General features: G+C 41.8%; 1 long non-coding RNA gene across 1 annotated transcript in view; it reads right to left on the reverse strand.

The window, feature by feature from the left end:
• Positions 1-12,604: 12,604 nt before the first annotated feature.
• The window catches only part of LOC138148627 (uncharacterized), a 15,591-nt gene continuing 2,364 nt past the window's right edge, over positions 12,605-25,831 (reverse strand). The window contains exons 2-3 of the long non-coding RNA XR_011165106.1: positions 17,171-17,266; positions 12,605-15,255 (exon numbers count right to left, since the gene is read on the reverse strand). This is a non-coding gene — a long non-coding RNA (uncharacterized lncRNA). The remainder of the gene's footprint in view (positions 15,256-17,170; positions 17,267-25,831) is intronic.

Genomic DNA, 25,831 nt, shown 5'->3' on the forward strand with positions numbered 1-25,831 from the left:
TAACTTTAAAAAATCATTTAGGGCAGCTAGGTGGCACAGTGAGTAGAATACCAGCCCTGGAGTCAGGAGGACCTGAGTTCAAATCTGGACTCAGACACTTAACACTTACCAGATGTGTGACTTTGGGCAAGTCACAACCCCAACTGCACTCCAAAAAGAAAAAAAAAATTATTTAGAAATTTCTAACTGGACAAACAACAAATAAAATGAATATTTTCATATACATTCTAGAAGAGGAGGGGCTTATATTCAAAACTGAAAATCTGTATTAAGTCACATTGACCTTAAATTTAATAATTTATCCTGCCCCAAATGACTTGATAGAACAAGTGTATGAACTGAGGGAACATTAGATAAATCACTGGACCTGGAATCAAGAAGACCTGAATTCAAACCCAGCCTCCGAAACGAACCCTGGGTGAATCATTTAACCTCTGCCTGCCTCATTTCCCCATTGGAAAAATGGTGATAATAACAGCACATATCTCCCAGGGTTGTTGTGAGGATAGAATGAAATAATGTTTAAAGTGTTTTGCAAACTTTAAATTGACATGTAAATGCTAGCTAAAATTACTATTAGATTTAATATGTTATAGGAAAATGTATGACAGCTAATAAGATTGTTGCGAGAATCATAAGGATTTGTAACTATAAAGCTCTGCATAAAAACAATGAACAAGTTTTTATTAAATGCTTACTATGTGTCAGGCTCTGTGCAGAGTGCTGGGGATACAAAGGAAGCCAGTCACACAAGAACAGTGGGGGAGATGGCTCACAATAACAGAAGCTACTTATTTAATAAATGAGCTATTCCAGCGCCTCATTGTTCAAGGCCCTCACTGCTTTGTGGACAGAATGCCAGCTGGCAGAACAGACCAAGGCAGAAAGGCCTCTAATACGGGTCCCCACAGGCCATGTGCCTGTCATCAGAGGAATAATGTAGCTAAGGCAGAGGCTCAGCCCCAGAGAAATGGACAGAGCAACTTAGAAAACTGTCAATCAACATTTATAATGAACTAAGCTCTGGGGATACAAAAAGAGGCAAAAGACAAGTCCCTGCCCTCAAGGAGCTTACAATCTAACGGGAGAGACAATGTGCAAAAAAATATAGACAGAGTGAGATACAAGATATATAGGAAATAATTAAAAGAGAGAAGGCACGGGAAGCAAGAGGGGATGGGGAAGCCTTCCAGTAAAAGAAGGGATTTTAGTTGGGATTGAGAGGTAGCCAGGAATGTCAGTAGGTGGAGTGGAGGAGAGCTTTCCAGGCACAGAGGAAAGCCAGAGAGAAGGCTCAGAGTTGAGAGATCCAGTGTCTTGCTCATAAAATGGCCTGGTGGTCATTATCACTGCATGGAAAAGTAGGTGTAGAGGAGTAAGGAGTAAGGAGACTGAAAAGATAGGAGAGGGCTTGGTGATGAAAAGCTTTGAATGCCAAGCAGAGTATTTTATATTCGCTCCTGGAGGAAATAGGGAGCCACCAGAGTTTACTGAGCAGGGACATGACGTGGTCACATCTGTGCTTTAGGAACATGGCTTTAGTGGCTGAATGGAGGGTGGATTGGAGCAGGGAGAAACGTGAGGCAGGCAGACGCACCGTGGCAGGGTATTAACATGGTCCAGACATGAGGCGATGAAGGCCTGTCTACCAATGGGGATAGAATGAGCATTTATTAAGTGCCTGCTGTGTGCTGCACTATACGAAGTTCTTTACAGATATTATGTCATTTAATCCTCATAACAATCCTGGGAGGTTGGTGCTATTATTACTCCCTATTTTACAGATGAGGAAACTGAGGCAGGCATTTATGTGACTTGCCAAGGGTCACAAAGCTCTTGAGAGTCTCAGGATAGATTTGGACTCGTGTTTTCCTGATTCCAGGTCTGGCATTCTGTCCACTGAACCACCAGCTATTCTGACCATGGAAACACCTGTCTGCCTTGGGCCAAGGCACAAAGTAGCTGTGATCTGCATTAGTGGAGAGAGTACTAAACCAACAAGATCTTATATTTTTTGAAGAATTAAAGCTTACGTGTACTGTGCATGTGTGTGTGTGCTTTGGTATATATTTATATACATATAGAGATACCAGACAGATCAAAGGACCGTGTTCAGAGCTGACATGGTTTGGAATAACAGTTACTATGAAAGGGGGGATGCCCCCAGAGAGAGGGCACAGAAGGGAAGCAGCAGCATGATGTCATACTGAGGTAGGACACATCAAATACAAAATCAGCATCGATGACATACTACACACATACTGTGCATAGAGTTGTTAGAGTTGTCCAGTCCATCTATCCGGCACATATTTGTGGAATGCTCGACTCCTGAGAGGCCAGCGGGCATAGAGAAGGGAGTGAGGGGCTTGTAGGCAAGATGACTTGGCTTTGAATCCCGCTATCTCTAGCTGCCTCCCACAAATCTAGAATTTAATTGGCGGACCCCATGGGGGTCATGACTGGGAGAGATAGCTGTCACAGTTATAGAGAGGAGATGTATTGGTCGCCACACCCAGGGTGACCCATGTGTACAAAATCATAGATTCTTGGTATATTTGTCTGTAATGTGGAGGGCACAATGATGGCTGCTTGGTGGTGAGGTGGGTGTTGGGGCTGGGTGCAAAGATGCTCCTGTCCTCCAACAATTCAACTAATATTTATTACTATTCAGAGTTTTTTTTTTTATTACTATTACTATTCAGCAAAAAGGGACTGACCTCTTAGGTTTTCTCCAAGACTGGATCTGGTCCGAATGACCCCAGAGCCGGAGGATACTGGGTCATAGGTTACATATAAAGTGCGGCTGGACGAGAACAATGTTTCTCAAACTTTTTGATCTCAGAATGGTCTCATTGCTAACATTTATATAGCACTTACTATGTGCCAAGCTCTGTGCCAAGTTGTAATGGGAATGCAAATTTGGAAGATCTTCCCTGCCCCTAGGCTAAAGTGCACCTGAAGCCTGGGGAGGGAGGCTTGTTTTTCAGTAAATACTTTTTGATTGGCCAGTGGGTCAATAAGGTTGTTACATTCTCTGAGCCAGGAGAAGGGTATATAAGCCCTGATGTGAGGCTTTGTTTTGGGGGCTCACTTTGAGAAGTGTTCTGTGATTTGATCTGTATTCTGGGAAGTCGTTGTCCAGGCGCCCCCCCCCCCCTTTGAAAAACCCAGATGTGGAAACCCAGATGTTGACTGGGTATGGATGTAATGGTTGGACAGTTTGGAAATCTGTCTACTTGATCTGTTTCTGTCTTGATAATTCTGCCTGTATACTTTGAAGATCGGGGTGCTGACCTTTTTCCCCTGAACAAGGTAAACGATATGTGTCTGACTGATTAAAGTAAGCTTGTTAACCCATTTTGAGTTGCTTTCCTTTAACAAAGCAGATCCAAGAACCTGTGGTGGCAGCAACCCTGAGGACGCCTGGGGTGCTTGCTGCTACACAAGTGCTTTACAATAATTATCTCATTTGATCTTCATGACAACCTTGGAAGGCAAGTGTTATTTTTATCCCCATTTTACAGACCAGGAAACTGAAACAAATAGGGTTTAAATGACTTGCCAAGGGTCACACAGCTATTCTGCAAGGCCGGATTCACACTCAGGTCTTCCAGACTGCAGGCCCAGCACTCTAGCCACTGAACTACCTAGTTGTACTCTTTGTACTCTTAAAAATTACTGAAGGCCCACCCTTTCCAACCCAAAGAGTTTTTGTTTATATTTACTATATCTATCGATGTTTGCCACATTAGAAATGAAAACATATTGTTATTCTGAAAATAGTTTTGACCTTGTGGACCTTTAGGAAAGGGTCTTTGGGGACCTCCTGAAAGGGTTTTGAGGACCTCCAGGGATCCCAAGACCAAACCTTAAGAACCAATCAACTATAAGTTTATGAACCTACTGTCTCAGTTTTTAGTACTTTCATTCCCATTGAAAATTACTGTGTGTGTGTGTGTGTGTGTGTGTGTGTGTGTGTGTGTGTGAAGGATTCTTAGTTTTGTCTTTTATCCCTGGCCCTCACACTTGTGTTTGGAATATAGCAGGTGACTAATAAGTGCTTGCTGAATGGAACTGAGTCAAGGGCTCTCTATGTGAAAGGCACTGGACCCAGGAGAAAATCAAAACTGTCCTGGTCCTCTAGGAATAGTTTGTTGGGACAATGCAAGAAATGCAGAAGTGGGGTGCACAGACATGGAAGAGAGATAGCACAATAACATCTGGGAGAACTAGGGATGAGCTGAGCCTTGAGAAAAGACTAGGACTCTAAGAGATAGAGGCAAGGAGAGAATCCCAGGGGTAGTGGCGGTGTAACTCTTTGGACAAGGCAGTGAGGTGGTGTCACGAATAGAGCACCCGGCCTGGAGTCAAAAAGACCTGAGTTCAAATCCATACTTAGAAATTTACTTACTAGCTGTGTGACCCTGGGCAAGTCACTTAACTGTTTTTCTCAATTTCTTCATCTGCAATATGAGCTGGAGAAGGAAATGGCAAGCCACTCCAGTATCTTTGCCAAGAAAAACCATATGGGGTCATGAAGTGTCGGACATGACTGAACAACAACAACCATAACAACAGCTAAGCCCTTTGGATATGAGGAGAGTGGTGAAGGAGAGGCAGAAATAAAGAATGGCTCCAAAGGTGCCCAGGAGAATGGCAGCACCCTCAACAGATGTAGAGAGATTTAGTACTGGTTTAGGGGAGTGGAAGAGGAGAAGATAATGAATATTCTGAGTTTAAGATATCTAAAGGAGAAGAGAATAAAAATGTATTATGCACCTACTATGTGCTAGGCACTGGGTATACAAATGAAAAGAATGACACAATCCCTACTGACAATGAGCTTATGTTTTTTTTTTTTTTGCTTTTTGGAGGGGCAATTGGGGTTAAGTGACTTGCCCAAGGTCACACAGCTAGTTTTGTGTTAAGTGTCTGAGGCCAGATTTGAACTCAGGTCCTCCTGACTCCAGGGCCAGTGCTCTATTCACTGCGCCACCTAGACACCCCAAGCTTATGTTCTAAAGTTCAGGAGAGAGGGAGACAATGAAGACACATAAAATATATTCAGTATAAATATATTGTTAATAAAGATGAATATATACGAAGGAGTGAAATACGAGGGAACAGGAAAGACTTAAGGGAGAAGATGGTACCTGAATTGTAGCTCAAACAGAGGTGGTTGGGGAGTAGAAAGGCAGGGGACATGGAGAAACAGAGAGATGGCCTTTGGCTGGATCCCAAGAGCCACCTGTCTGACCACTTGTGTTCAGTCTTCCACAACTCTCCTGCCCCCTTAGAGCACTATCCTTCGGGGCTCAGTCCTAGGTTCTGTCCTTCCCTTCTCTCTACCTTGGTCATCTCATTATGCCCAGATGACTCCCACTCTCCAATTTCTGTAATGAACTTTGGTCCTACATGGTCACCTGGGGGCAGGCGTCTAGGGTCAGGTCTCAGCGTCCCTTTGGCATCTCAAATTTAACATAGAACTCCTCATCTTTCCCTTTAAACTCCTCCCTTCTTAAAACTTCTTTATTTTTGTCGAGGACACCGCCATCTTCCCCATCCTCCCAGCCACTCAGGTTCATGAACCTGGACTCATCCTTGACTTTTCATTCTCCCTCACCCCCATAGACAAGTCCTGTCAATTTTCTTTCTACAGTTTCTTGAATTGATCCCCTCCTCTTTCCTCACATGGCCACCTCTTAGCTCAAGTCCTCATTATCTTTTGTCTGTAATATTTTAATAATGTCTTCACTGAGTTGTTTCCTTGCCTCTAGTCTCTCTCCCCTCTAATCTTTCTAGCACAAAGATGATCAAATAACCTTTCTAAAGTACAAGTTTGACTATCACTCCCCTGCTCAAAAAATGTCGGTGGCTCCCTATTGCCTACTAGAATTCCAATACAAAATTCTCAACCTGGCATCTAAGCTCCTCCTTGATCTAGCTCCTAAGTCTTTCTAGAATCATTTTACCTTGTTCTCCTACACACACTCTTTGTTTTCTGGACTACTAGCTATTTCCTCAGCTTTCGATTCCTTTAGCTGCTCCCTCTGTGCATTTGCACCAGCTGTCCCCATACCTGTTGCCTTCCAGAACCGTTTTTTATCCTTCAAGGTCCAAGTTCTGGCACCATCTCCTCCACAAAGCTTTTGTTAAAACTCCTACTGTAGCAACCTCTCTCTTCCTCCTCAAATGTTGTTTACTTTGTTGTATCACATTGCATCCTTTCCAGGAAAAACAAAGCTACTGCAATGGCAGTCTGGGGCATGTGCAGAGCACCTGGGAGGGGGCTCTCCCCCTGGTGAACCTGCTTCTGGGATCATCATGGTACCATGTCAGGGAAGGGCCTTGGAGGGACTGTGGAGCATAGGTAGACTTTCTGTAACTGGTTTCAGTTTGGCTGACCATGTGTTGAAGAGGAGACTTTTTGACTGGTTGCAGAGGCATTCGAAAAAGTCTGTTTTTAGCTATGATCTCTTTGCCTCATTTACTTTTAAGGGATTTCGGTGAAGGGAATAGAGTTGACAACCTTGGGAGTTTCAAAAGGTTGGGAGAGAGCCATAGGAATTTTGGAGTCTGAGGCCAGGCTGAGTTTTTCAACCAGCATAACACTGATAGCCCCAGGGAACTTCAGTTCCTGTCTGAAACTGAGGCAAGAGGTCATCAAACCGAGAGGCTGACTTTGCACATGCATGTAGTGAGACCAAGGCTATGTAAGACACTGAGCTAAATTAAACAATTCGTCTTCTTACCCCTGATTAAGGTGGTATGGGGAAAAATGCCCCAGAGGTGTGGGAGGAATGTGTGTATGCTTGTTTTAGTTTATGTCTTTGAAGCAAATATTCTTTTGTAAAGGCTTTAGTTGTTCAGTCATTTTTAGTCATGTTTGACTCTTTGTGACCCCATTTGGGTTTTTTTGGCAAAGACACTGTAGTGATTTGCCATTTCTTCTCCAGCTCATTTTACAGAGGAAGAAACTGAGGCAAACAGGATCAAGTGACTTGCCCAAGATCACAAAGCTCTAAATGTCAGATGCCAGATTTGAACTCAGGAAGATTAATTCCAGGCCCAGAGGTATGCACTGTGTCAACTAGCTGCGCATTTGTAAAAGATAATGGCTGTTTAACGTTGGCCCCGAACAATGGGGGCACAGGGTTTGTGCTAAAGCTAATGCATTAGAAAGGAGACTCTCAACTTTCTCTAAGTTTGTAGGTACCCTGAGGGGGGTGATATAGCAGTCTGGCCCTGAGGATTGGATTCCTCTTTCTTGAATGCAGGGGCCATTTTTGGTTTCCTATGTGTAGTCCTTGGTAAGTTGTCTCGCACACAGTTGTTGTGTCTCCTTCATTTCTGAAGAAGACTAATGACATCACTGGAATGGTCTTGACTTGCAAGTGCATTGAATTTCAGTGAGGCAGAGTTGTGCAAAGTCCCCAGTCTAACTCTCTCTTCCAGAGTGGCAAGATAAAAGTCAAGACATCTTTGATAGGTGCTTAATAAATGTCTGCTGAATCAAAATGAAAGACAGTTGCCTCTCAAGACCACTCTGGGAAGTTAGCCAGAGCTGTAACCCGTCCAAAGAGGACTGAAAACATAAATGGCATTCAGGATCATCTTCCTTAACTATGCACACATGCCCTCTCCTCTCTCCATTCCCTTTGTTGAATCCCATCCATTCTCACCATGTTCTATTACCCAGACTAATCAGACATTAGTCTGACCCAGGTGGCAAGCTGGCACAAGATAGTGTTCAAATTTTTTTCTCTCTTCCTTTGTATCTAAGCAAAATACACAGAATATTTACCAAAAAAAAAAAACAAACCAAAAACCCATCCTCCTGCAGGGAGAACACAATACCTCTATTTAACTTCTTTCTGTAAAGTTCAGTAAATATAGTGTGGGAATATGGTTGGCTTGGAAAGTATGATTTTAAAAATATAATTCATTTTAATTCAGTACTTGTAGTATACTGTATTGTGAAATTCAATAGCTGTGGTTACCAAGAATTTCCTTTAAATGTTACTGCAAAATATCTTTATCATAACTCTCAAGAAACAAAACAGCCTTTAAGTGTCACTCCAGTTCATTAATGCTTTTTACTCCTTCCGTGGCTTTTTTGTTCAGAGAAACTTCAAGGCTTCCATGTTAACTTCATGGATCCTTTTCATTTAAAAGGGCCTTTTGCTTATATTTCCCAAACCACTGCTTCACTGGAAGCAGATGGTACTTACTGAAGGAACACAGTTGGGTGAACTGATGCTGACCACTTGAGCATGTGGTGGGTGTGCTTGGAATCTGATCTCTCTCCTGCTGGACGATTAGTCAAGAACTTTGCATGGTTACCAAGAGCAAACCCCTAATAAGGGCTGTTGGGTCAATTCTTTCATCCTGCCAGACACTGGGGATAAGGGAAAAGAAATGCTTCAAAGGCCTCCCAACCTGTGTCTTGACTAAGCCTTGCTCTATAAGACTCTGACCCACTATGAGGTCTATGTCGAATTTCCCTTTGGGAGGTGTCCTCCAGGGGGTTGGGGTCGTGGCTGCTGAGCCTGACTTCCAGGTACACATTGCTGCCAGGAAGCCTGGTTATCTCTGTATTTCTTTACTTGGTACCTCCCACTGTAGTACTTCAGTGTTTTGAAGGTGATATTTTAGCAGGAATAAAGTCAGACAAGAAGAACAGGTCCATGAGAGATTACGTGACATTGAGTTTTCGTCTCATATCCTGTAATCATGAGGGAATGCCTTACTGAAAAGGTGAATCCTGGTTTGATGCCTCCTGAACTCTATGGACAACCTTCCACACTCAAACCACCTTGGGAACCCCTTGGCTTCAACCTCTATAAAACAGAGCTTTCAGGGTTCATCTCTCTTTCCTGTCCATTGCATTCTTGGTTTCCTCCCTGGTCCTCTCTGCCTTGCCAATCTCTATCTATAGGGCACCAAGTAATTTTTTTTTTTTACCTCTTCCTGCAATCCTTCCTTAATTCTTTCAGCATACACAGATATCTTACTTTTCTGATCTGTCACAATCACTGTTTGTACCCTTTTCAGGGGATGCAACCATATGATAACAATTGCTCACATTTAATAAAGGGTATTTTAAAGTATGCACAGTACTTTCCTCATGTAATGGGAGTCTGGCACGTTCACAATCCCCCCCAGCTTGCTTGGCTGATGCAACCTCTCCCCAAGAGAGATGCTGAGGAACGGGCTTCATGAAAGCATGATGTCTTATGAATGAAGTGACTTTGGGAAACCATAGAGTGTGGGTAGGCATTCCATAACATGGTGAAAGAATTTCTCCAATTAGCTTCAGAAGTATTCAAGAAATCCTGTCAGTTTTGGCTCCCTCTTTCATTCAGTGGCTCTTTTGCTTGTGGTGCCCAGTGACCTTTAGGGCCCTTTTCCCTTACTGAGGCCATATGGTTCCTGAGAAACAGGGCCTGGCCTTGGTCTTTGACTTTGTGCTTCTCCATTAGAAGTGAAGGGAATGGAAGCTCTGGCCTTTGGAGTTGCAAATGCTGGAAGAAGTCACAGGAATCTAGGAATCTTAATCCATGTTGGGTTGTGCACTCAGGGAAGCATCAATGGCCTGAGGGAACAAGACTCCATCTTCAGTGGTGGCCTTTAGGACCCCAGCCCAGCAGGATTCACCTGGCACTTGTGTTATAACTGGACATGAATTTGGTGGGACCAATGCATGTGTTTGGGGAAATGCCTGTATATTTGTTCTTGCTATAACATCTTTGAAGTAAATATCCTTCTATGAGGCTGAGTGATGTAAAGTATTAGGAAATGGTGTGCTAGTCACTGGCTCCCTAACAATAGGGATAGGGGTGAGTGGCCAAGGGCAGTAGAAAAGAAGCACTGCAGCACCTTGGGTACCCATCCAGAATCCATCGCAGCTTGACTTGAGAGAGCCAGGGGTGATCATCATGCTCACAGTTATGAAGCAGGGAGTGCAAATATCATTATCTCCACTTTACAGAGGAGGAAAGAGAGGTTCTGAGAATTTAACTGACTTGCCCATACATAAGCAAGTGCCCCAAGTGGCAGACTGAATAATGAATGCTATTATCACCTCCCCGTTTCTATCACTCTAAAATTTACCAAGTTTTTTCCTTACAAACACTTTTTAAGGTAGAGAATTAAAATATTCTTCCCATTTTACAGATGAGAAAGCTGAAGGTCAGAGAGGCTAAAAGACTTGTCAATGCATCCAGAAAAAAATAGCAATACTAATGTTTGGACATAGATCTCTCAATTCCCAGTGGGCTCTCTTTCTACCATATTATACTTCCCCTTGATAATCTCATCAAGATTTACTTTTAACCCTGTGACTTGGTTCATTTAAAGGAAGAAGGGTTGTTGTTGCTGGGGTTTTGTTTTTTTGTTTGTTTTGGTCCTTTACTTAGGCCTGGAGACCTGAGAAGTCTTGGGTATTCCCCAGGGGCTGAGGCATAGTGGTAGTTATGAGAGAGAGGCCTAGTGGTTTGGGTCAGTGAGAGAATAAGGAGGCAAGGGTCTCTCTTCTGCTTGGGTCACTTCTTTACAATGCTGTAACAGAAATAGATTCATAGAATTTCAGAACTGGAGGTGTAGTGCCTGGCTTTCCCATCCCCGGGCCTCGGCCCTCCCTCAGGGAGGTGAGTGGACTGGTTCCACTCTCCCCCAGTGGATGTGGGCCCTTCCCCAGGAAGCACACCCCCACAGAGGGGGGTGGGCTTCTGGATCAGGGAGACTGGGCTCCAGCGGGGAATTTCAAGGTGTATATTGACCAATCACTGTTTTTGGTCTCTGCAAGTTTCTGCTTATGTAATACCTAACCATTGGCCGAGTGGCCTCCCTTTAAAAGCTGAGGTTTGAACTGAGATGGCTGCTGTATGACCTGGGATGATGGAGTGGTACCTTGTCAGCCTACCATGTGGCCTGATCAGCCAACATGGCGTATGATAAAGGATCCAATTCTAAATTGTTACTTCGGTCTTGCTCGCGTTTTCTGGGCACAACATTGGGAACCCCAGAGGCTACCTAGTCCAACCCATACTGAGCAAAAGAATCTCTTTTACAAAAATCAAGTAAGGTGTGGAGAGGAGAGGAGAAGCCAATTTGAGGGGAAGCTAATGGTTTTAAACATGTTGAATTTCTAGTGGCTGTCATGACATCTAAGTGAAGATGTTTAGTGAGCAGTTGGAAAAGAGGGTTCCACTTATAAAGAATAAGGTTATATAGATTTCATAGTAATATTTATATAGTACCTTAAGGTTTGCAAAGTACTTTATATGTTAATTTGGGAGTGATTCTTACAGAGATAACAATTGGAGTTATGGAAATAGATGAGATTATCAAGGAAGAAAATAACAGAGAGATTAGGGATGAGAAGAAAGCTTTGGGGAATATCTATCCTGGTGAAGATAGTAGAAGAAGAGAAGTCAATGAAGGAGAAAAAGGAGTGGATCTAACTGGGGGAACACCAGGGCAGGTTCCATTCATAGACTTCAGGGGAGGAAGGGGTAGTCAGCATCATGAAACAACCAAGAGAGGTCAAGGAGAATAATGACTGAGTTATGAAACCATAAACTGCTAGAGCTGGAAGGTCCTTCAGAGATAAATTTGTATGACACCCTCATTTTGAAAATGAGTAAACTGTTGGCTATGGAAGTTACATGGCTCACTGGTGACCTTTGAGACAGTATTTTCACTAGGGTGCTGATGGCAAGAACCAGACTGCCAGGGAATGGAAAGTGAGTGGGTAGTGAGGAAGTGTCTGCTGAACTGAATTAACCTTTTTGAAGTGACCTAATAATTACCTTCTTTGAAGCACTGAGGTATCCCTACCTTCATACTTTTGAGAGAAGGCATACGATGTAGGGGCTGGATAAGGAGGAGATGGGCTCATGGCTGAAGGTAAAGGGTTTTGGCCAGGAGTCTTCCTTGTTCCTCTTTACCTCCAGGGTCCACAGAGGAGAGGATGGAGGTGAGGGATAACATCCCTTCTCCCATAAGAGTTTGATGAACCCTCAGTTGTGACACTCTAGGAACTACACAACACTGTGACTTCTGGGAGGGTGGTGTTTCTGGGACAGACTTGACTCAGGTCAGTTCTTGTAGCTCTTGTAGACACTGCATATTGGAATGAAATGAAATTCTCATAGATCATTCGACAGTTAACAAAAGGATATTTACTTAGCCACAGCAGGCTAGGTGGAGCCCTCTGCCTCTGAGTGGCCCTCGGTGGTCCTCTGGATAAGCATCGCTCTATGTATGTAACTTCTCAAGGCTGTGGTCTACTCAGGTGGTCAGGAAGTGTTGTCAATAGCTACAGTCTTTTGTCCTCTGAGTCAATTCCATCTTGACAGTGAAGGAAAACTAGCTTAACATGCATCAAGGTGGAATACTTGGATAATGCTCCCTCCACAGGGCTCCTGCTCTCACACCTCTTGAGAAGGAACTTAAAATAAAAAATACGGTAGCACTGGTGTGATTCTCTCTTGTTGCCTTTTGGTTAATGAAGAGGTTACCCATAAAGAGGGTTAGGGTTGCTCTGGAGACCCCAAAATACCAACACGCCAGGTCCTGCCAAATGAATTTGACTCAAGTCTTCTCAGCCAAAGAAAAGTAAAGTTTATTAAAAGTTTGCTTGTACTGGACACAGTAAGTCTGTGCTAGGTCATTCTATGATGCTTTCACTATTCTATGGTGCTCTAACACACATGGAGGGAAGATGGGGTCTCATATACAGAAGGTTGTGAGAGGAATCTAGGAGTGGTCTAGGGGAGGAGTTTGGGGAGGGTCTTCAGGAGGAGTTAATGAGTTAATCAATGAGTGATTAAGGTGGAAAGTAGCTGGAGGCCACCAGGAGACCACAATGGTGGGCTAGGCCAGTTCAAGGGTGGATCTACACTTTGATAGGCTCAAGGGTGAGGATTGGGCTCAGCCACAATGTAAGGCTTATTACCTCATGTAAATGCCTCATTAAATGAGAGATTTAATCAGAGTTCAAGAGCCTGTACCTCAAGGACTCAAGGAGAGGCCGAGGAGGCTCCCAGAGCCCATACCTCATCAGTCAATATTGATGGCTGCTATTTTTAAATTTTAAAGGGGTAAACTTGCAGATGCATTTGCTAGGCTTAGAATCCATCAGATGGACTCCTTTTGTATTTATCCATGATCAAGTTTGAAGGGACCAAGAGACACCATATCATTCATCTTTACAGTGTACTTGTTGAAAGGAAGGCAGACGCTAAGAGAAGCATCAAGACAAACAGTTATCCTTCCCATGCCATGACTCCTTTACTCTCAGAGGCTAGTACTTGTTTGGTCTAGTGTTTTGGGATCTATCCTGGGCTAAGTCTGGGAGATATATCACTTGCCTTTGGTGATTTTCCATCTGAAGGACACAGGAAAGATCAGATAGGTTGTAGAGACTTGGGGTCTAATCTAGCACAGTGGTATTCTAGGGATTCAATCAAACTCGACTGAGCCTGAATCCCTGCATCACAGATGCTTAAGAGTTGGAAGGCCAAAATAGGTCATTGAGTTCATCTGTAGCTGAGCAGGAATCTCTCTCTTCAACATTTCTGACAACTGGACAACCAGTCTCTATTGGAAAGCCTTCAGTGATGGGGAACACATTACCTCTTGGGGCAGTTCATTCATTCACTTTGGACAGCTCCAATTTTTAGCAAGTTTTTCCTTAGGTTGAGCTGAAACCTGCCTCTCCACCACTGTGTCCCCCCTTGCTCTTAGTACAATCCTCTGAGTCAAGCATAATAAGTCTTATCTCCCTTCCCCAGGGCAGCCTTTCATATAGTTGAAGATAGCAATCAGCTTCCCCTATCTCTTCTTTTCCAGGATGTCCTGCCTGGGATCACATTGTACCCTCAGGGCTTGTTCCACACTGGCCTGAATTCTAGGGATCTCTGGCTAAACTGGGATTCTGAGGAGAAAAGTCTATGTAGTAAACAGCTAGTCACTTTCTTTGTGATTCTTCCTATGCTTCTGTGATAGTAGGAGCAGAAGCCATCTTCCCTGTTTCAGTGGCAAGTAGAAGGTACTTTCTCACTTCAATCTCTCACTCTTGTTTAGTACAATGGGAGCTGAAGCCCTGGAATACAGCTGACAGTAGGAACAGCATTCCCAGATTAGTTGGGGAAACAAGAGACAGTCTCTGGATAACATAGTGGAAAGCATATGGGAAACATTATCTGAATTATAGAGTAGTGAATACTTGTTTCAGGATGGGAACATATAAGTGGGGAAAGTCACAGAATGTCAGAACTAGAAGGGACTTTGGAACATTGAACAAAGATTGTCAGGGCTAGAAGGGACCTCAGAATATCAAAATGTCAGACAGAGAAGGGCCCTAAGAGATCAGTTCAGTTTAGCTCAAGAAGCATTTATTAAGTCTCTAATTTGACAGATGGACAAATTGAGACCTAGGAAGGGACTTGTCCCAAGTCACAGAGTGAAAGCGAAGATCTGGGATTCATACCTCTTGATTCTCAGTTTAGTTATCAATGTGTACAGACCCAGAGGCACAGAACTTGGGCCATGCTCCCACCAAGGTTAGAGAGGACAAAAAAATTGTGTGGGATTCACAGTGCCTTCAGTGCCAGTGTGTAGACATCATGCCAGCTAACTTTTGGCGAGGTTCACTGTGCATAGGAAGTGCAGGAGTGAATAGTGACAACAGGACATGGGGAGCAGTTTGGGCTTAGCTGAGATTGACTGCTGTTGTCTGGTAAGCCTTTACAATCCCCCCACATCTACCCACATTTAGTCTGTGTGGCCCCAGTCACCAGTGCTCTAAGAGAGGTGGTAAGGCATTCATGTAGGTCTACATGCAGACTTGTGGTGTGACTTCATGCTGTTCTAAAGCCTGAACTGAGATCTCTTCAAAAAAGGGATCCACGTGATAACATATTTTGTGTAGTGGTGTAGAATGTGGTGTAGAACTGCACAAGTGCTCAGCTGTCTCTAGAGAAGTTCTCAGCAGTAGGTGCTGGGATATGATAGCAGTTCTTGTCATTCTATCATGAAATTATGACATCGATAACACTGTGAAGTAGTGAGATACAATACCCCCAGTGGCCCTAATATAATCAAGGGAGTTAATCCAGACATACTCAGAGACACATGGCCCTAACTTCTCTTCAAATTCTTAGAAGGCAACTTCAGTTAGGATCAGTTGTTTGGTGGAGGATTTCCAGGTCTGGCATAGAACAGCTCCCAATGGGATAAATGTTGTTTCTGAAAAGTGAAATCAAACGACAATTTTCAATTAACATTATGTTACTAGTGATGATTTTAATGTTCTAAATACATGAGTTCAAACTAAGTGAAAGATCATTTGTTTTTTAAAGAAGGGAATGACATGTCTCTAATCCATTGAATTCTTTAAAAGAATTAGCTGAATGATGGCATATGGGGACAGGTGGATATCCCTTAATCAGACTTTCTAAAGGTCTGGTACAAACACTCACAAAAGGTGAACTTGGTAACCATGGTGGGGAGGGAGGAAGTCTGTCAAGGATTAAGAAAAGGCATAAATGCAGCAGACAGAGAGGCCACCAAGCCCCACTATGGAAAGAAAGTAATGGTGGATTGTCACAGGATCAACCAATTTCAGTGTAAAGAAGCAATGGCACAATATAATCTTATCTCTTCAGTGTCCAAGTAGATTGGAAAAAAATAAACTAGAAGTTAGGAAATGAGGATAAAGGCAACTCACTATCATTTGTCTAGGCAGAAGAGATTCAACTCTCAAGGACGGTAACCTGAGTATAGATTCACATGGATTTTGTGAATGTGGGTAAAAATAATTGTTTGGGGAGGATTAAATGACTGGCAGATGCAGATTAGATGTGTTTTTTTTTTCCTGTCACTGCTGTAGAAATCAAAACCTTTTCCATGCTGGATTTCCTGTCCCTAAGGAACCTGAACATCTCTGCCCCTCCTCCCACCACTTTCCCCATCCCTGTCTGCACCTGGCCCCTATTTTTTTTTAACCCAGAATAAACTGTGGCCTTTTCTTAGGTTCTAATTAGGTTTCTTCATCTCTCAGACCTGCTCCTAGTTCGAACTTGGGTTTCTTGAGCATCTTAAATTTTTTGGAGCAAAAAGTCTGTTTGGGAGTCTGAATGCTAAAACGTGATGAAACAGAGACTTTGCATCTTCCTTACCAGCACCATGACTGCAGGTGCAAGAATGGTTAGAAACCTTCTGGGTGAGGGCTGAATGCTGATCTATTAAGTGGTTTTGCAAATAGCTACTTGCTCAACCACCCAGGCCAAGTAATGGCTAGGCTGTACAAGTTAGAAAGAATGCTGACTGCATTCATCCTTCCCACTTCCACTCTTCTCCTTCCTCCAACCCATTTTTATACAGTGAATGATTTTTTATGTATTTCTTCTCAAAAATCACTCTATGGCTCCCCATGAACCACTGAATAAAATGTGAACTCCTCACCCTGGTACTCAAGGCCCTTCATCACTTGGTGTTGCTTTATATTTTCTCTTAAATTTTCTTCTATTGCTTTTGGATTTCTGAGGAGGATCATGGTGGTTGGCAAAAATCTGTGGCTGATCAAAGGAGGTTTAAAAAAAAGCGCAAAAGAAAGTGGTTGATCCATTTTGAGAGGATTGATGCAATGTCAAGGCACTAGGAAATGCTCTTTATAGGCAATGTTGTTAAGACAGTGGTCACAAAGACTCAAGAGGAAAAACTGCTTCTAAAGGTCTTAAGGTTGTGTTTTAGAAGTGAGCCTTGCTGATCTGAATGATGAGGTTGCTTTTTTAAAATTCAACCTGATTACTGAAGATGTTCAGGGTAAAAACTATTTATCTAATTCCCATGGAATGGACCTCACCCAGGATAAGATGTACTCCATGGTCAAAAAAGGACAGATTAGGATTGGACTTCATGTTGATATATCAAAATCACCAATGACTATTTGCTCTACCCATTCTGGGCTGATTTTACCATAAAGCATTAAACACCAAATCTTTGGGAGTTTTTATGCCCAATGCCAAAAAGTCTGTCAAATTCACAAGAAGACGATGATCCAGGAAGGGGTAGACAAATGACTTCAGAATCTGTCAAGAAAATGATTCCAGAAAGCATTGGAAAAGACAAAGATAAAGATAAGTCTTCCCAGTATATTTACCATCTATAAGATAAGTTTGTTCAAAAAAGTCAAGATGCTCAAGAAACTCAAGTTCCAATTGGGCAACTGCATGGTGAAGATGATGGCTCCTTTCATCTGGGGATGAAACAGGCACAAAAGTTGAAAGAGCTAGTGGATATGCGCCACCATTTCAAGAATCTTCCAAAAAATGTGTAAAATTTGAAAAAGAAAAATCTGTCATAGCTTATTAATATTTTTTGTTTTAATATAATCTTTATTTTTCAATATATATTTTCTCCTTCCCAGAGAGCCAGTCCTTACACCAAAAGAGAAAAACATTCATCAAAGCTAGCCAACACATCAGCTTGTCCGCAGTATTCCATACCCATAGTCTCTCACTTCTACAAAAAAGGGAGAGGTGTTTTCTCATTTCTCTTCCTCAGAACCAAGCTTGGCTATCATAATGACATAGTTAGTTTTCTGTTTTGTCATTATTCTTTTAATTTACATTATTGTCGTCATTGTCTCTATCAGTCTCCTGGTTCTGCTGACGTCACTTTACATCAGTTCAGATATCTTGTCATGTTTCTCTGTATCTCCACTTGTCATTTCTCACTGTGTAAAAAGGAGGCCAGTACATTTTTATTACACAATTTGTTAAAGGGTATCTACTTTGTTTGTAGTGATTTGTTACCAATCACCCTATTTTTTCAACCTTATGTCATAACCACTTTCACGTGTTTGATGTTACAACTAAACTGGAATACACCTGTGATATACACACTTTACTTTCCCATCTCATTATTTTTGCTCACACTTGTTCCCCTATGCCTCAAATGTTTTCTACACCCTGTTTATATATTGAAATACTATCTTTAAAAACTACCTCAAGAGGGCGGCTAGGTGGTGCAGTGAGTAAAGCGCCGGCCCCAGAGTTAGGAGGACCCGAGTTTGGTTCCAGCCTCAAACACTTAACACCCACACACAAAAAAACTAGCCGTGTAACCTTGGGCAAGTTACTTAACCCCAAGTGCCCTCCAAAAAAAGGCAAAAAAACCCCAAAACAAAACCCAACTACCTCAAATGCCACCTCCTCCAGGAAGCTTTGGCTGGATCCTCCATTATGAACCATTATTCTCTTTCAGCTTTTTGTAGCACTTTGTTTGCATCTGTCTTCCTCACTGATCATGTATGTTATGGTCCTAGATACTCCACTTACTAGCTGTATGGCTGAAGGCAAGACCTTTAATACTTATGAGCCTCCTCCATCTACAAAACTGGGATAATAATTCTTGCATTACTTATCACACAGTTGTGAAGAAAGCACTTGGTAAGGCTCAAATTACAACATGGAGTATCCTAAAAGTCCTTGTGCAATTTTGAATTTTAATAGTTTAAAATGGTTTGATGATTGTTGGGACATGCTATACGTGAGTTATATGATGGTTGTAAGTACGCTTCATGAAGGCAGAGAGCATGTCATATAATTTCTGTGTCTTTCTCAACACAGTGCATTGTTCTGTATGTAACAGGTGCTTAATAAATGTCTAAGGAATACCACTCTTAATCCTTTCCAAAACAGGGCATAGTGGTACCTTTTGGGGAATTATTTGAAAGGTTACATTATAAAAAATTGAATCACTGGTTTGGATTTCTAGAAGCATATTAAAGTCTTCAATTTTTTTTGCCTTTTTAGAGGGCAGTTGGGGTTAAGTAATTTGCCCAAGGTCACATGGCTAGTTTTTTTGTGTGGGTGTTAAGTGTCTGAGGTCAGAACCGAACTCAGGTCCTCCTGACTCTGGGGCCGGTCCTTTACTCACTGAGCCACCAAGCCGCCTAGTCTCCATTTTCTTAAAGGAAAAATTAAGAAATAATAATTTCCCCAAAGTCCTTTCCAGATTTACCTGAATGAAGAAAACCTTGAAAAAAGACAAAGAATACAAAAAATTAGGTCTTAACTTGAAAGCAGGAATCAGCATATGATCTTTTGGGGAGATTTTTATAAGAGAAAAGAATCCAGATACAAAATCTAATTTTTAAAAACCTGGATTAAACAATATATAATATAATACACAATAAGAATTATAGAACTATTCCATTCCACTGAGATCTGTGGACTAGGACTAATATACTAAGGATATTATTAAATGGGGTAAAAAGGCTTATTTGTTGAAAAACTTTATACAAAAAACTGACAAAACTGTAAACAACCCATACATCCAATGACTAAACAAAGGTCAAACAATTTGTATAATTGGAATGTAATGGAATACCGTGTTTCCCCGAAAATAAGCCCTCCCCTTACTGTGTAAGATTCCTCTAAAATAAGCCCTCCCCTGAAAATAAGCCCTATTGAGATTGCTACTGTAGTGAAGGTGATCCCCTGCGCTACAAGCTACATTATGGTACCCTCTGTATGCACCCCCCCCCCCGTGAAACGCACGCGCTCCAAGCTGCATCCAATCAGAGTTGCAGCAGTGAGCGCGTCATCCTGTTCTTCCCCAGTGATTTGCTTGCTGGCGCCATTGAGAGCAGTGCCGGGGAGGAGAGCTGAGGCAGGACAACATAAAAACCCGGTATGTAAGCGGGAGTGAGGGGGCATGATGGAGGATAAAAAGGGCATGATGGAGGAAAAAAGAAGAACTCAGGGGGCATGATGGAGTGAAAAGAAGGACTGATGGTCATAATTTTATTATTCTGTCTGTTTTGACCCCCAGGCATGAGTACAAAAAGGAAGAGCTATACTGTTGAGTATAAGAAAGCAATTGTAGAGGAGTCACATGGCAAGAATCTTGCAGTTTTCTGTAAAGAAAAACTTTTGGATCTTCGAATGGTCAGAAAATGGAGAGCAGATTATAACCTCAATCAACAGGTAGATGAAGGAAAAGGAAAAAAGCGCAGGTCTGGATCAGGTCGGCAGCCCTTATATCCTGACTTGGAGATCCTCACTGGTTAATGGATTGCTGATAGGAGAGCAAAGGCCTTGGTTGTGCGCAGAGCTGATACCGGTATTCAAGCATTTGCCCTTTCAATGGCACCAGAGTTTGAAATGGTCTCAGAAGGATTCAAAGCATCACAACACTAGTTGGACGGTTTCCTTCCACGGTATGAACTGTCCCTAAGAAGATCAACAACACTGTTTAACCTGGAAGATGCTGAAGTTATTAAACGTGACCTTGCATTCAAGTCCTTTATTGACAGGATCGACATTTCCAAGTACCAAACCTGCAATATGATTGCTATGGATGAAACTGCAGTGTTTATGGGACAAGGATCTCAAACAACAATTCATCACAGGGGTGCACGGGTTACCTGTGTTTTGGCAATTCATTTGGATGGAAAGAAAGCCACACCTCTAATCATCAGTAAGGGCAAGAAAGATAAGATTGAACATGTATCTGGCATTTACATTCTTGAAACCGAAAAAGCCTGGTGTACACAAGCCATTATAAGAAAGTGGGTTGATTTAATGCTGCCGCTTGTTATGCGAGGTAACCAAAGAGGTCTGATAGTCTGGGATTCAGCCAGCACTCACCGCTCTAAAGAAATGAAGAACTTCCTTGCAGAGAGAAGAATAGATCAAGTAATGATTCCTGCAGGAATGACTGCCTATCTCCAGACCCTTGATATTGCAATAAACAAGTCATTCAAGAACCATTTGCACATGGAAGTCAATGACTACATTGAAAATAGAATGGAAAGAAATCAGCGTGGAAACTTTGTGAAGCCCTGTCTGCAAGAAGTCGTGACTTGGGTGAAGAAGTCATGGGATAAAATTACTGACAGCTGTGTCGCCAAGGCACTACGAGCAGGTTACCTGGACAAGACATACTCATTTAAAGAGAGCTATATTGCTGGACATGACAGATTGGGTCCACTTCTTCTGAAGGAAATGGAGGCGCAAGACATCCAGGACGGAATTCAGGGTATGGACACTTATGATGATGTTGTTGAAGAAGATGACATGATCGTTATTGAATAAAGGTACATTTTTTTGTTCACATTTACCTGTTTATTAAAATTGCTGTCAATGTTCATTAAAATAAGCCCTCCCCTGAAAATAAGCCCTCTGGTGTTTTTCTGTCCAAAAAATTTAATAAGACAGTGTCTTATTATCGGGGAAACACGGTAAGATTAGAAAATTACTTACTAGCCATGTGACCTTGGGCAAGTCACTTAACCCCAATTGCCCTCCAAAAAAAAGAAAAACCAAAAAAAAAGAAAGAAAATTAGAGTTAGAAGGAACCTCAGGAGCCATATAGTCTAATCATGATAATAACCACTGAATCAACAAGCATTTATTAAGTTTTGAAAGCGTGTCAGGTATTATGCTAGGTATTTGAGATACAAAGACAAAAAATGAAATAATCACTATTCTCAGAGGACTTACATACTATCAATGATCTAACATATCCAACAAGTGGCCATTCAGTTTCCTTCAAGGACAGGGAATGTACCACCTCCTAAATCAGCCCATTTTACTTTGGAACAGTTCTAACTATTTGGAAGTTTTTTCCTGACATCAATACTCAATTGGCCTCCTTACAATTTGCTGGTTCTGCTTTCTAGGGCCAAAAAAGAACAAATCTAATTCTTCTATGTGTTACCTCTTTAACTTTTGTCAAGATAACTATCATGTTCCCTATAAGTCTTCTCCAGGCTAAATATATTCATTTCTTCCAATTGATCCCCATATGATACAGATTCAAGGTCCTTCACTGGGTTGCCCTCCTTTGGACACTCTCTACGTACCTACTGTAGTGCCTAGATCTCAACTGAACATACTTCAAATGAGGGCAGAATATAGTGGTACTACCATAGCCTCCCCATTCCTGGAAGTTGTGATTCTTTTAATGCAGCCCAAGATCTCATTAGCTTTTTTGGCTGTCATATCATATTGCTGACTCACTGCAGTCCACTAAAATCCCCAGATCTTTTTCAGATAAATCGCTTTTTAACCATATCTCCCTTATCTCCTGTTTGAGAAATTGACTTTTTGAAGCCAAGTATAAGGATTTGTTATCATTATTATTTTTTGCTTTTTGGAGGGGGGAAAGTAGGGCAATTGGGGTTAAGTGACTTGCCCAAGGTCACACGGCTAGTTTTGTGTCAAGTGTCTGAGGCTGGATTTGAACTCAGGTCCTCCTGACTCCAGAGCCGGTGCTCTATTCACTGCGCCACCTAGCCGCCCCTAAGGATTTATTTATAGATATGAATTTCATTTAATTAAACTCAGTTAATGCTTGACCCTATCAAGATTCTTTGGATCCAGCTTCTGCCTTCCCTCATTAACTATCTCACCCAGTTGTGTGGCATCCGAATATCTAATAAGCATGCCATTATAACTTTATCCATATCATTGATAAAAAATCTTAAACTGGACAGACATGGATCCCTGGGATACTCCCCTGGACACATCATTCCATGTTGTTACCGAATCATTAACAACAACATTTTGAGTCTGGCCAAATAGCCAGCTCCAAATCCATCTAATTATATCACCATTTACTCTATATCTTTCTACCTTCTCTAAAAGAACAATATGAAAGACTACCAAAAATTCTGCTGAAATCTAGGTAAATTATATCTTCATCATTCCTTTTACCTATCAGTTTGGTAATTATTTTTTTTTTGTTTTGCTTTTTGGAGGGCAGTTGGGGTTAAGTGACTTGCCCAAAGTCACATGGCTAGTAAGTGTGTCAAGTGTCTGAGGCTGGATTTGAACTCAGGTCCTCCTGACTACAGGGCCGATGCTCTATTCCCTGTGCCACCTAGCCGCCCATAATTATTTTTTAAAAAAGAATTGAGATTAGTTTTTCATTACCTGTTCTTGATGAAACCATGCTGGTTCTATGTAATTACCATTTTTCCCCTAGAAATTTACCAATTATCTCTTTAATGATCTAGAATAGAATTTCTAACCTTACAGCTTAAAACTTAAAACTACACTGAAACCTTTGGGACACTATGTATATAATCATTTTTTTTCCTTCCCCCATCTCTTTTAAAGGCCTTGTGTACCATGAGAAATAACAAGTATGGTAAATGCAAAAAAATGAGAAGACTTATATGAAGTGATGCAGAGTAAAGACAGTAGATTATACACAATGTACACATTTCCCACGACTATGTAAATAATAGCAACAACTGCACTCCAGTTATACACATACAAAAGAGATTAGATAAGGATAACAGAACTGAGATACTTTTGTGGGTTAACATATAATTTTTATTTTAAAAAAACTACGAATGTAGAATTTATGGGTTTATATGATCTTTTTCATTTGAATTTTTTTTTTTGTGAGCTGCTACATTTAGAATGAAAATTAAAAAAAAATTCAGGTCCATGGGCTGGACTTTAAGTCCTTCATTCAAAACATATTTAGAGCAATTCATTTTTGCCATCACATGACCTGGAAAAAAGTAAGGAAGAAGATAAAACTATGAAGGTATTTCATAATTCATTTAAACAATCAGGCTTCCTAAAAATTTGAATGAAAAAGAAAAATGAAAGCAAACAAAAGAAAATGAACAAATATTAAGAAACGAACGCCGAAGGGAAATAAAATCTAAATATAATATAAAATTGGAAGGTACCTCAGAAGCCTTTTTAGGAATCTCCACTATAAAAGGAATTAAATTTAGTTTGATAAAAATGTTTTAAGCACCTGTTACCTGAATGACCTAGGGATGGCCACTGGGTTTACCTTGTGGGGGCCAGCCTGGCTAAATCTAAGTCACCAGAAAGCAGGGGATGAACTTTGTGTCCATAAAAATACATGAAACTGTATTCTAAAGAAAAAAGGAGATGGGGGAGTGGTGCAGAGAAAGATGGGTTTTGATTGGTATCAGTAGAAGAAGCACCTAGATTAAATCAGAAGTTCAAAAGTATTAAAGTGATGGACCAGGCTCTGTGGTTGTCTCCGTGGATGGACATGAAATCAGACATGTTTCTTTGTGCTCAAGGGGTTCGCAAACAAATAAAGGGGATTCAGTATGTATAACAACATGAGACAGAATGTGCTAAGTGCAAAATGAAATAAAAAAAAAATATAAGGAGAGATAGATTACTTCCAGCTGGAAAAGATGGGAAGGGGGAGGAGGAACACAGAGGTAGCTTTATGAAAGAGGTGGCATCTGGCCTTGAAAGCAAAGAAGGGTTTTAACTAGAGGAGATGTGGAGGGAGGGTTCCTTCTAGGCACAGGAGGTAGGCAGCAAGAGCCAAGGCAGAGGGACAAAAAAAGGGAAAACATGAGCAAATGGGGCAGGGAGCAACAATATGAACTGAACTGGGGAAGCTGGGGTGTTATTGATTCATGTCACTAATTGACTCCAATGGGGAAAGGATCAGACCTATTTTGCTCAGATTCCAGGGCAGAATCAAAAGTAACAGGAAGCAGTTACATGGAGACATATTTTCTTTTTTCTTTTTTAAGCAATTGGGGTTAAGTAACTTACTCAAGGTTGCATGGCCAGTTATTTCTGGGTGTGGTGCTAAGTATCAGAGCCAGGATTTGATCCCCAGGTCATCCCCGCTCTGGCCGCCCCTAAGCAATTGGGGTTAAGTAACTTGCTCAAGGTTACATGGCCAGGTGTTTCTGGGTGGGTGCTAAGTGTCTGAGCCCGGGATTTGATCCCCAGGTCATCCCAACGCTGGAGCCGGTGTTCTTACTCGCTGTGCTACCTGGCCACCCCTCATGGAGACATATTTTCACTCAATACAAGAAAACACAATTAACGCTGTCCAAAAGTGGAACTGAGAACTCTCAGTAGGCTCACTGCTATGTGTATCCTATTTGGGAACATGTTTAATTAGATCACTCAATCAAATAATTATTAAGCATCTAGTATGTTCCAGCCACAGTCCAATTACTGGGAATACAAAGACAAAAACGAAATAGCCACTGCCCTCAAGGAGCTTACATTCTATCAGGAAATAACAGCTTATTGACTGACATCATAAAGCACAAAGTAATAAAAATGGTAATAATACTAACATTCATAAAGCACATGGGATGTTCCAGGCATTGGGCTAAAGGCTTTACAATCATGACCTCATTTGATCCTCACAACCACCCCAGGAGGTAGGTGCTATTGTGATCCTCATTTTACAGATAAGAAAACTGAGGCAGACAGAACTTAAGTGACTTATCAAAGGTCACACAGGGCTGGATTTGAACTTGGGTCTTCCTGATTCCAGACCCAAAGCTCTATCTACTGTCACCAAGTTGCCCCAGAGTATGCAATGTAAATACATGGTATGGTATTTGTGTAGTGAGTTTTTATTCCTTACAGTGGAAGGGCTGGGGGCAGGGGGTGGGGGGGGGTGGAAGGCACTAGATGAGGTTCCTTCCAATTATGAGACAAATATCAGGTGCTCTATGTGCCATGGTTGGTTAGGACATGTACAGTTTTAGAGGGACAATGCAAGTCCTTATCTTCTAGGACAAAGTTCTTAAGCCAAGTTCCTTTGGGAGTCTGTGGAGAGATTTCAGGGGATCTGTGAACTTGCATGGGAAAACACTGCCTTTTTCTCTTTATAAATCGCTAATGGAAGTGTAGCGTTTCTTTTAATTACGAATTGACAAAAACCCATGAATTTGAGCAAGGTTCCACAGGTTATACTGCCACTGAAGGGATCTAGGACGAACCCACACACACACACACACACACACACACACACACACACACACACACAC

Source organism: Petaurus breviceps, unplaced genomic scaffold, assembly GCF_028583685.1.
Source record: "Petaurus breviceps papuanus isolate PSGF00001 unplaced genomic scaffold, PetGlider_PUasm1.0 140, whole genome shotgun sequence".
Lineage (NCBI taxonomy): Eukaryota > Metazoa > Chordata > Mammalia > Diprotodontia > Petauridae > Petaurus > Petaurus breviceps.